Source organism: Gopherus evgoodei, chromosome 1 (assembly GCF_007399415.2).
Source record: "Gopherus evgoodei ecotype Sinaloan lineage chromosome 1, rGopEvg1_v1.p, whole genome shotgun sequence".
Taxonomy (NCBI): domain Eukaryota; kingdom Metazoa; phylum Chordata; order Testudines; family Testudinidae; genus Gopherus; species Gopherus evgoodei.
In genome coordinates, this window is record NC_044322.1 from 83,692,491 (window position 1) to 83,705,124 (window position 12,634).

The following is a 12,634-nucleotide window of genomic DNA, read 5'->3' on the forward strand; positions in this document are numbered from 1 at the left end:
TGGGACCAGCACTTCTCCCAGTTCAGTCTTTGTTTCTCAGGTGTTTCTAGGTGTTCTCTTATGTGGGGAGTGAGACTCTGAAATGATGTCACTCCCCATCTTTTACAGTCTCTTCGTATGGTGGGAACCCCTTTGTGGAAAAATACAGGTATTAGAATGGAATTCAGTATCATGTGGTCTGGTCACATGCCCTTGCATGCCTTGCTAAATCATAGCAGCCATTATCCACAGACTGTCCGAAGTGTCTGAGGTGAGGATACACTCTTCTTTGGTCCATTCTCTTTGTTTGGTGGGCCATTATCACTGTCTAGCTTATTCATTCTTGTACCTGAAAAGATAGCTGTAGGTGTTTGCAACTTCACAACATATTTCAGTAATACATAGCAAAGCTTTATAACTTTGCATACAATGACAGCACATACAATCCAATGAGATATTAATGCTTAGCAGATCAAGACTTTTAGAATGTTATCTCACAAGGCATACTTTGTACAAAAATATCATAATTACATCACCATGGGGTGCTTTAGAGTGCAAAATGTTTCAGGGTGATTACTCATGCTCTGGCTAGAGCATCCACAGGAAAGTCCACCAGGCAGGGATAAGCTTCTTCCATGGCCCATTGTGTTTATTGATAGGCCATAAACTTGAATAGTTCATTCACAATGTACTGGCTAGAGTGGATGTAAACTACCTTGTGGGAGTTACCACAGGAGCAAACACATTTGAAATATGGGTACATAGTCAATATTCATAAGTTCCGATGCAAAAATGATACATGCATACAAATAGGATAATCATGTTCAGCAAACCATAACTTTTTCATTGATACCTCATATAACATAATGTTTACAAGATTTGTTGCAATTATATAACACTAGTGAATATGGGGGTGCCAGTGTGTTGATCTGGAAAACAGAGTGTCACAGCGTGCATATGTGTTCTGTGTGTGTGTGTGAGTGTGAGAGAGGGAGGGAGGAACCAGAATATCATAGAATATGGAAATGTCATTACAAGGTACTTTTATTTCATTACAGTCCAACAGGTGGTGAAACAGTAGTGTTTATAATAACAAATGATTTCTACCATCAACAGTTGAACACTGGAGGAAATTGTCTAGAAATAATTGATTAGTACGTGCATACATGCAGAGGATTACCTAGAGTCCTCCACTAATACTATATAGCTTAGAGCTGGGCAAATACTGCAAACAATTTCCACAAACTTTCATTTGAGATTTTTTGAATTTACTTTGTCTGGCATTCCAAGTCCTTAAGTAAAAAAAAAAAAAAGATCTTGTAATACATTTAATCATCTTGTTACATTAGAACCAAAATTTATCATACCCCCCTTTATTTTTTCCCCTGTAAGTGAGAACTTTACTCCCAAAATTTCAGAAAGCCATCAAATTCTAAGGAGCTGAATAATAGGAATTGTCGAACATATTCATCCTTCATTGATGTTAGCTGTGAGGGGCTGGCTATATCTGACATTAAGTCTGTCTGGTAAGCTGCTGGCGAAAGACACACAGGGAAAACCCCAAACCCACAAGCCTGCAGGTGTTGACTGACTAAAGACACCCAAGTGCTCAAAACAGTTCTTTAAATGGCAACAAAAGGACAAAACAGGTGGAGGATTTAGCATGGAAATTAGACGGCAATTTTTGGGCTGAGAATGAGACCAGAACTGTCCATCTGGGGAGAGGGAGGGATGATGATTACAATAAAGAGGAAACACAAAAGGATCTAGGTGCTCACTCCTCAGGATGTGGGGGAAGTTAACAGGTGGTACAGCTGTGCTTCTGCAGGGTGTAATTGAGTTTCTTCTACAATAAACTGAGCTGTAACCAAAGATTCCAGTCTCTGTGTGTGCTGGTGTGTGTATCCCTTGGTTATATCTGAAGACATAGGATACTCCAACACTAGCACCTTCACCTTCTTGACATACTTGTCTGGATGTGTCCCAAACGAAGATGTTTTTTGTTTTTTTTTCTATTGCTAAAGGTCATGCAATTGAAGTAATGTAGTACAAGAGTATGTATAGTACTTATGCCATGAATGATATTCCCCCTGATTTTGTATCTCTCCATGATGAGCCTGTGACATTGCGGTTCTAGCGGGACCCAACTGAGAGTGCCAATTCAGAACCAATTGCTCAAACAGGGCAGTCACAGCCCAAGGCTGGGGTTTTTCCACCTCTAAGGCAAACCAAACCAGCCAGACAAAAAGGACTTCGGTTTCACCCCACTGGCTAACCACAAGTCACACAAGCAATTTCCTTAGACACTCCAGTCTCCCAGTATCACCACCAGTGCCACCCGTCCTGGGGATGAATGGTTATGAAAACCAACACTCCAGTAAAAGAAAAAGGTTCTCTCGATCCCAAAGGACCAAGCCCCAGACCCAGGTCAATATACACATCAGATCTTACCCACAAATCACACTGTTGCCAATCCTTTAGAATCTAAAATCTAAAGGTTTATTCATAAAAGGAAAAAGATAAGAGATGAGAGCTAGAATTGGTTAAATGGAATCAATTACATACAGTAATGGCAAAGTTCTTAGTTCAGGCTTGTAGCAGTGGTGGAGTAAACTGTGGGTTCAAATCAAGTCTCTGGAGAACATCCCCCACTGGGATGGGTCCTCAGTCCTTTGTGTAGTGCTTCAGTTTGTAGCAAGTCCCTCCAGAGGTAAGAAGCAGGATTGAAGACCAAATGGAGACGAGGCCTCCGCTTTATATAGGCTTTTCCAGGTGTAAGAACACTCCTTTGTTCCTGCTGTGGAAAGTTACAGCAAAATGGAGTTTGCAGTCACATGGGCCAGTTTCTGCATACCCTGCTGAGTCACAGGGCGTAACTGCCTTCTCTCGATGGGACTATTGTGTAGGTGATGGTCCTTAATGGGCCATCAAGCAAGCTAAACAGAGCTGACACCAATTTGTCTGGGATCTTTCCTAGTAACACAACACAAGTATGAAATATAGACAGCGTACAGCCAATATTTATAACTTCAACTCCCAAATGATACAGACATACAGACAGCATCATCATAACCAGTAATCCGTAACCTGGTCTTAGACACCTTATATGACCCCCTTTATGTAAGATTTGGTGCCACTACAGAACCTTCGTTGCAAACCATGTTCTATATGGTCCCAGTTTATATCAATAACGTCACAGAGCCACTATTTGATATAATTAAAAGGAAACTTAGAAACAATTATGGCTGGGACTTGCAACATTATTTTGAGATTGGCTTTTGGGAATGTCATCAAATAATGGTGAGTCAGCACAGTAAGGCTCTAGATATTAGTGAAGGATTGGAGGGCATTATCGCCTGAAAGACTGTAGATCTGTCTTATAGTATAACATTTTTTTTCACCATGTAATTTATCTATAAGCTAAGTTCTGTTTTGCAAACAGATATGCACTGAAATAATTACATCAGAACATAAGATCTGCCACACTGGGTCATAGACTCATAGACTCTAGGACTGGAAGGGACCTCGAGAGGTCATCGAGTCCAGTCCCCTGCCATCATGGCAGGACCAAATACTGTCTAGACCATCCCTGATAGACATTTATCTAACCTACTCTTAAATATCTCCAGCGATGGAGATTCCACAACTTCCCTAGGCAACCTATTCCAGTGTTTAACTACCCTGACAGTTAGGAACTTTTTCCTAATGTCCAACCTAAATCTCCCTTGCTGCAGTTTAAGTCCATTGCTTCTTGTTCTACCATTGGAGGCCAAGGTGAACAAGTTTTCTCCCTCCTCCTGATGACACCCTTTTAGATACCTGAAAACTGCTATCAGGTCCCCTCTCAGTCTTCTCTTTTCCAAACTAAACAAACCCAATTCCTTCAGCCTTCCTTCATAGGTCATGTTCTCAAGACCTTTAATCATTCTTGTTGCTCTTCTCTGGACCCTCTCCAATTTCTCCACATCTTTCTTGAAATGCAGTGCCCAGAACTGGACACAATACTCCAGTTGAGGCCTAACCAGCGCAGAGTAAAGCAGAAGAATGACTTCTCGTGTCTTGTTTACAACACACCTGTTAATGCATCCCAGAATCATGTTTGCTTTTTTTGCAACAGTATCACACTGTTCACTCATATTAAGCTTGTGGTCCACTATATCCTGTCCGTGACAGTGACAAGGATTGGGGCTTCAGGGGGAGCATAAAGAAATAGGGCACTCTTGGAGAGATCCAATTCTTTCTTCCCCTCTCATCTCCTGGAAGTCAGAGGTTTAGGGTCACCCTGAGCATGGGGTTACATCCCTGGCCATCTTGGCTAATATCCAGTGATGGATCTATCCCCCATGAACATATCCAGCTTTTTTTTAACCCAATTACATGTTTGGCCACCACAACATCCCATGAAAATGAGTTCCATAGGTTGGTGTTGTGTGAAAAAGTATTTATTTTGATGCCCTCACATCAAATTTCTCAACTGAACTGCTTAGTTCCTTTCTTGGGTGGTAATATTAACCTTTCTATACTCAGAGAAAATTCTCAGAAAATTGTGTACTTTCTACTCTGTTTAATCTCTCTGTTTCACAGTATAGATAATATAGGCAGTGCCTTATTCTGCTCTCATTTAAATGATTGTTTCGCCCGTAGAGGTAACAATACATTTTTTTCTTATATCTGAATTGAAACAAAAAGATAACATTAAACAGATTGTGTAACTTTACTTTGCAGATTAACAATATGCACGGTCACAATTAAAAAGTGAGCATTTACCATCCAAGATGGTAAATTTACAGCAGTATCCAAGATGTTACAGATTTCCTCCCCTTATATTTAGAACAAGAAAGAATGGGGGCAACTGTGTTGTATCTATGTGCAAATGTTGATATTTTAATGGCAACTACTAACTTCCATCACAAGCTTCATTTAACATGACAGTTTTAGCACATGCAATCCTGAGTGAATTTACAAGTTTTCAGATAGTGTCACCTAGTCCTAAGTAAATGTTCCTGTAATTTCTCTGGGAAAAAAAAATTATTCCAGTAACCACTTTTCCTTTTCTTTTTATATTTGTTATAAAGATGTAGACCCTAACAGTTTCTTCAGGCAGCTTAGTAGCCTTTATGGTTTGCATCTGTCTAATAAATTTGAAGTGTTTTCTGCTCATCAGTTAAGGCAACTTTTGCCATTTTATTTATAACTTGGCTTTTAAGATACTGACAGCATACCAGACAACATTTATAAAGCATGTCTGGAAGCAATATATTTGTTTGCCTTAACTGAAATCCATTCACCTTGAAAGTATGAGCTCATGAAGGATAAATTACCCAGAAGAGAAGAATGATCTCATTAGCAATGGAAAAATTTGCCTCACACAGACATAAATTAAAGGAAAAGTATGTTTATTACTGTAACTTAACTAAGTGAATGTAAAACATACTAACTACTTTAGTGTGTGTGTGTGTGTGTGTTTGTGCATGAGTATTTGATGTCCATCTGATTAGGGCTGCCAGAAATAATCCCATTAAACCTTTTATTTTTTGTTTTCTGAGCAAGAATTGTATTCTACCCTTGGCTCTATATGGGCTATTCCTATTGAAGCTGACTAGGAGTTGTGTGCACAAGTCCTGTAATAAATGCTTGCCCCTAAGGAATTTTACAAAGCTGTTCCTGATTCTTGAACTGTTCAGTTTTGTTAGCAGTTTCTTTCAGCTACTACAATGGTTCCCAGCCATTAAGGTTAGAAGCCTCCTCTAAGTGTGAGGGATCTACACCTGGACTCCTATGTCCCTATCATCCTTGCTGCATCTCACCTGGTTTTTGTCCCTTTTCTCTCCATTGCTGCCCCTTTTTCTTTTGCATTATTTTCTTTCTCTTCCTTTTTGACTCTTTTTTTTTCTTTTCTATGTAATTTTGCAATTTTCCTTTTTATTTCTCATGCTTTTTTTCTCCTCTTTGTTCCCAGATCACTCCTCCCCTTTCTCTGCTTCTCTGTGAGGACGTCTCTTCTTCAGAGCTCCCTCCCTTCTTCCCTACAATCTCTCCAGGTCTGTATCTTCCCTCTCCCAATGAGTTGCTATACATATCCATGATGGGGTGTTGTCATAAACAGATAGTCAAAGGTTAATAGAACAGAAGTACTTCATGTCTCTTTTGCCTGTAAAGGGTTAAGTTCAGTGAGCCTGGCTGTCACCTTACCAGAGGACCAATCAGGGGACAGGATACTTTCAAATCTTGAGGGAGGGAAGTTTTTGTGTGTGCTGTTAGATTTTGGTGGTTGTTCACTCTGGGGGCTCAGAGGGACCAGGAGGGCAACCAGGTTTCTCTCTAATCTCTCCGATACAGGCTTTTATAAGTTCAGAATAGTGAGTACTAGGTAGATAAAGCGAGTTAGGCTTATGTTTGTTTTCTTTATTTGCAAATGTGTATTTGGCTGGAAGGAGTTCAAATTTGTATTTTGCTGAAAGGATTTTAATTTGTACTTGTATACTTAGGCTGGGAGCGTATTCCCAGTGTCTATAGCTGAAATACCCTGTAACATATTCCATCTTAAATTTACAAAGATAATTTTTACTGTTTTTCCCTCTTTAATTAAAAGCTTTTCTTGTTTAAGAACCTGATTGTGTTTTTTTATTCTAGTGAGATCCCAGGGGACTGGGTCTGGATCCACCAGGGAATTGGTGGGGATAAAGGAGGGAAGGGGGAGAGAGAGGTTATTTTCTCTCTGTGTTAGGATTACTTTCTCTCTCAGGGAGAGTCTGGGAGGGGGAGAGAGGAGAAGGGGGGAAGGTGGATTTTCCTCTCTATTTTAAGATTCAAGGAGTTTGAATCACAGGGATCTTCCCTGATAACCCAGGGAGGGGAAACCTGGGAGAGGCAACGGTGAGGGAAAGGGTTTACTTTCCTTGTATTAGGATCCAGAGGGACTGGGTCTTGGGGGTCCCCGGGCAAGGTTTTGGGGGGGACCAGAGTGTACCAGGCACTGGAATTCCTGGTTGGTGGCCGCGCTACAAGTACTAAGCTGGTAATTGAGCTTAGAGGAATTCATGCTGGTACCTCATCTTTTGGACGCTAAGGTTCAGAGTGGGGAATTATACCATGACAAGTGTCCACTCCATACAAGCTGTAAATGGGTTAATGTGGACCAGGAGGGATCAGTAATGCACCTGGAGGGGAACTGAACATTGATAGGACCTAACGGCAGATGAAGCCCAGCTGGGGAAGAAGCTGGGGTAAGTGTGTAAAACCATGATGTGCCCTCAGAAATAAGTTGCGGAGATGAGGTCTGAAGTCACCCCTTAGAGGGAAAGGGAGTTGATAAGGGACAACGAGACATCAAGGAGAAGAGAAAGCCCTGGGCCCTTGTCCCAGCCTAGAGAGTCTGGCAAGAGACCAAAACGGGTGAAATAGACAGGGGGAGCAGAGAATCTCAGATGGGAAACCCAGAGAAAAGCAAAAAGACAGACAGGTGAGGTAGATGAGATCACAGAAAAAGCAATGAGATTTGAGATTAGTCAGATCTAGGTTCCTGGTCATAGGGTCCCTAGTCTGGAACTTGGAACAGTGGATAGGACCAGGGTCCCCTACCAGTCACTGGCAAAATGGCACAATACCTGGAGTTGGAACAGAAGATTTTCTGAGGTTGCATATAGACAGATTGTCGGGGGATTTTGTTACTTTGAAAGAAGAGGAGACTAATTCGTCAATATGGATCACCTCAATTTAGAAAGAGAGAGAGAATGGTTACACTTTGTGTAACCAACAGAAGTGAGTATCAGATGTGGTAAAAGCTAATTCATAGATCTTGTTACACACACAGCTACACCTGCAATGTGTGGAACTCCTTTACAGTATCTCAGTAACAAAAGTGTTTCTTCTGGACGAGGGGTATTATCAAACATAATTCTCTCCATGCCTTTTAGACTCAGACCTTGATTTTGCTTTCTGTAGACTGAGGGTATGTCTTTGCTAAAGAGTTAGCCCAGTCTCTAACCTGGTTGTTGCATTTAAGCCCCTGTTGTCCCCACAGTAAAATCTCTCACCTGGCCTTGAGGGTGCTTTAAACCTAGGCTAGCATAGATGCTTCTAGGTTTGAACGGATGTTTTACTTTATCCTGCTATGGCAGCCTGCAGTGAGAATGCAGGCTGCCAGTGAGGATGCAAATAAAACCCTGTCTAATAATCCTTCAGTGCCTTCTACCTGGAGCATATTTTCTTACCCAACCCCTCTCTACCTCCTCCTTTTTTCTACATTGGCTTAATTTTTAGATCTCATTTTTGCATACAGTTCTTCTGATGCAGTTCCATAGCATTTGTAGAGAATGTGCCATCTGAGAAATCCTTCTCTCAGAGTGCTGCTAGCTGGCCAGAAGTTGACACCAAGCTTTCGGTCTGATGTCGGTTACCCCCATAATTTGGGGAAATGTAACCAGAATCAGTGGCACTGAGGAATTGTGCAAGCAGCTAGCAGTGGAGGGGATCCATCAAATGGAATTTCAATACAAAGAGAAAATAAAAACCCTGAAGACTATGTACAGGGTGGCTAAGGATTACAAGACCATGTTCAGCAAATAACTGAAACCGTGCCCACTCTACTATGACTTTGCCTGGGTGCTCAGCTGTGTCTAGTCCATGGACCCTGCTTTCTTGTTAGATGTGCTCTGTTGGAGAAAGAAGGGGTAGAAGGAGAGAAGCAGCTGCAGCTGGGACTGGGGCAGAGGAAGGAGCAGACATGGAGCTGATGCGGACTCCTATACAGCATATTGATTTGGGGCACAGCTACATCTTTCTCTGGCCAGATTCCTAGGATCACTTCTGGAATGTGTGTGGTGGGAGGTGGTGTATGACAGGTTCAGGAGGAAACAGTGCAGGAACCAGAATCAGGGAAGTTGTGTGAGGAGCAGGAAGACAAATTTGTTATTGAGATGGGGGATGTTGTGGATTGGATTAAAACATGGTTTTAAATGATTAGTGTTACAACTGCCCTTCATGTAAGAAAAAAACTAAAAAATCCAGTTGTCTCTAAGACAAAGGCATGCTAAAGGCTACTCAGGGATTGAAATAAATTGGGTGTAGGGAATTTAGTTAGGCATTGTTTTGGGTAAGAGTGTGTGTGTATAAGAGAGCAGGAGACATCAGAGATAAACAGCGTGGACAAATAGAGTATAAGACTCTGGAACAGGGGTTGGCAACCTCTGGCATGCGGCTCACCAGGGGCCAGTTTGTTTACCTGCTGTTTCAGCCAAACGTGGCTCCCACTGGCTGCAGTTCACCGTTCCAGGCCAATGGGAGTGGTGGGAAGCTGCAGCCAGCACATCCCTCACTCACACCGCTTTCCGCCACCCCCATTGGCCTGAGATGGCGAACCACGGCAAGTGGTAGCCTCAATTGGCTGAATCTGCCAAAATGGCAGGTAAAAAAACTGGCCCGGCCTGCCAGAGTACTTACCCTAGGGAACCATGTGCCACAGGTTGCCAACCCCTGCTCTGGAAGAAAGAAAAGGAGGGGACTTCTTGGTCTGGACAAGATGACCAAAAATTTTAGTGCTATGTGGAAGAAAGCTATATCCTGGTTTTAATTCCTCTTGTGTTCAGAGAAACAGGACTTTGACTAGCTACTTGGCTCAAAAGTGGTAATGAGATATTACAATATGAGATGGAAGGTATTTGCCTTGCTATGGCCAGTCTCATTAATATGTTATATTTTGTTGACCATGTTATGCCTGTTAAGCTTCAGTTGGGGGTGGAAGAATCCCCTTTTCCCTGTTTCCCCCACTTCCACCCAGTTATGTATGAAGGGCTGTTGGGGTGGAAATGGGAGAGGATGAAAAGTCATATCTGTGGTTATCTTAAGCATCTTCATTCTTGCTCAGTAACCTGTTCGTTTGCTGGAATTTTATTCCACCCCTTGTGTATGAAATTAGATGGATTAGAGGCAGCCTAGATATTAAGTCCACTGCATGACCTGTGTGTTAAGTACAGAGCGCTTTCAAAGTGAAACTGCAGTACCAAGAGACTAAGAGTATGTCTACACTGCAATTAAAATCCCTCACCTGAAGGTGACTCAGGCTTGTCGCTCAGAGCAAAGGGGCTGTTTAATCAAGGTGTAGATGTTCGGGTTTGGGCTGCAAAATGGGGAGGGTTCCATAGCTTAGGCTTTAGCCTGAGCCCAAATGTCAAGAAGTCAGTTAAACAGCCTCTTAGCCCAAGTTCTGCACAGGCCAGCTGAGGAGTTTTAATTGCATGTAGACATATGCTGAAGGGCTGTTGCGACGGAAAAGGTAGAGGATGATAAGGCACATCTGTGGTTATCTTAAGCATCTTCATTCTTGCTCAGTAACCTGTTCGTTTGCTGGAATTTTATTCCGCCCCTTAAGTACAATGCAGGAGAACTTTTCTTAGAAAATAAATTCTAAACAGTTAATGAGGTTACTTGGCAGAGAAAACTTGCTGCAACCACATTTGTATCTTACTAGACCTCTCCATGAATTAATCTCCATATCAGTACATAGGTGACAAAAGACCTCAATGGCATAGATGGATGGCAATGAATTGTTACTATGAGCAATTATTGGCCCAGGAAGAGTGAGTGTGATGCTGTAGCCTGGTGGCTTCACAGTTTCTTTCAACCCAAACAATTTTTTTCCTATCCCACATTTTTTCACAATTTGTGGATTCAATTTATTAAAACAAACAAAAACAAACAAACACAAAACCTGCCAGGGAACTAAAAATTCATTTGTGTCCAGATCTAATTTTGACTCAACTTACAAAATGCCACTGCCTGACTTTCTCCCATAAAGAAAAAAGATGACGTTAGCCCTATCTTCAGTTCCAGTGCTTTGCATTCATTTTAAGATCAAATTCAAGCTTTCGCTCTTTGAAGAGAAAGAACACAGAAACAAAAAAAACAAAAAACAACCATAAAACTCTCCAGGGATCCTTTTCAGCCTATCTCAGAGACCTTAGGCCAATTCTGAGAGTAGAATTTTGCCCTTTGACTTCTCCTTAAAAAAGAGAGAAAAATAATTGTCTCTAGAATTCTGTATACATCAGAGGCTAAATTCAGTCTGGAACTACTTGAGTTTACGCTGGCATTATCATAGGCATAGGGAGTGGGATGCTATTGTTAGAAAGCCTAGTAAGGGTTACAGCACTACAAGGCACCCATAACCTTCTCTCTTCTGTGAGATAAGCATATGGGAAGTATAGCCTAAAACAGTGGTCCCCAACCTTTTCATTTGGTGGGCACCAGACAAAGGACCGTGGCAGCGGTTGAACAGCCGCTGAAATGCCGCCAAATTTCTGTGGCATTTCGGGGTTGCTGCCTCTCGATGACATCACCACCAAAATGCCACAGAAATTCGGCAGCATTTTGGCGGATGCTCGACCGCCGGCCAGGACGCGGGCGCATTTAGATGCCCCCGTGGGCACCATGGCACCTGCAGGTACTGCATTGGGGACCCCTGGTCTAAAAGATGTAGAGTGTTGGATAGGGAAGAGTCATCCTTTTTTGTAGGTCCCCAGGATATATGATTTTAAAATCCATTTCTTCATCTGCCATAAAAAAAAATAGATGCAAAAGTGTTGGTGTCCTGAATAAGGATAGACTTTTAAAAAAAATACACTGTGAATTTTCTGAAGTATTTGTCAGTTATCATAAATATCTCAGCATCTACAGATACTAACAAATAGATAGCCTGCAGGGATGAGGGAGAGAGAGAGCTTGCCCACTTCTTGGAAGCCTGTTTGAATGGCTATCACTGAGAGAGGTAAAAAATAACAAGATTAGGTGATGTGACCCCCTCCCCAACTCTTTTATAAGTCTATGAGATCTAGGATGTACACATGTGCAGTGGTTACAGATGCACTTCACTCTCATGTTCACATAATACAGTTTAATTGGGATCTTGGCCACTGACAATGCAGCTCAGAAAGAAGAAAGACAAACAACAACAAAAACCCACAAAGGACACACACAATTAGTACACAGGAAACAAAATAACGGTTCAAACATGTGACAGGATGTCCCTGATGTAAATGGACAAAATGGAGCCACTAGCGTTGGGTCTGAATTTGACCTGTGCCCATATTTCTAATGTAAATTGGTTAGATAATTTATCAATACATTTAATAAATGGGAATCCTATCATCTAAATCTGTCATAAAATATCGTACAAGCAAATCACTTTTAGTGAGATGTTGATTTTAAAAATGATTAAAATTTTAAATGGCACGAATGGCCATATGTAAAGCCATATTCTGCAGGGATGTGAGCAGGTATGAGGAGTTCAGCTCTTAGCAACTCACAGGGTCAAGTCTTAATAAAACATGATCACTTACTTGTTTACTAGCCACAAGTTATACCCATTCATTTGCGGAAGAAGTCACAAAATGTTTTCAAGGCTTTTGAAATGACAAGGAGTTTATCAGGTCAGAGATATGCATGAAAATATTATGTGTAGCTGCTTGTTAATAATGAAAACTCAGCTAAACCAGACATGTCCCTTGGGGAAATGTTCTTCCACTTTATTCAGGAAAAGCCAGCCTAGGTGAACTTAATTGACTTAGGGCTCAGTCCTGCAAGGTGCTGTGTGATGCTTGAGAGATGCTGAATACCCTCAATTCTCATGGGCTTCTTTCGGTATTGCTACCACTCAGTA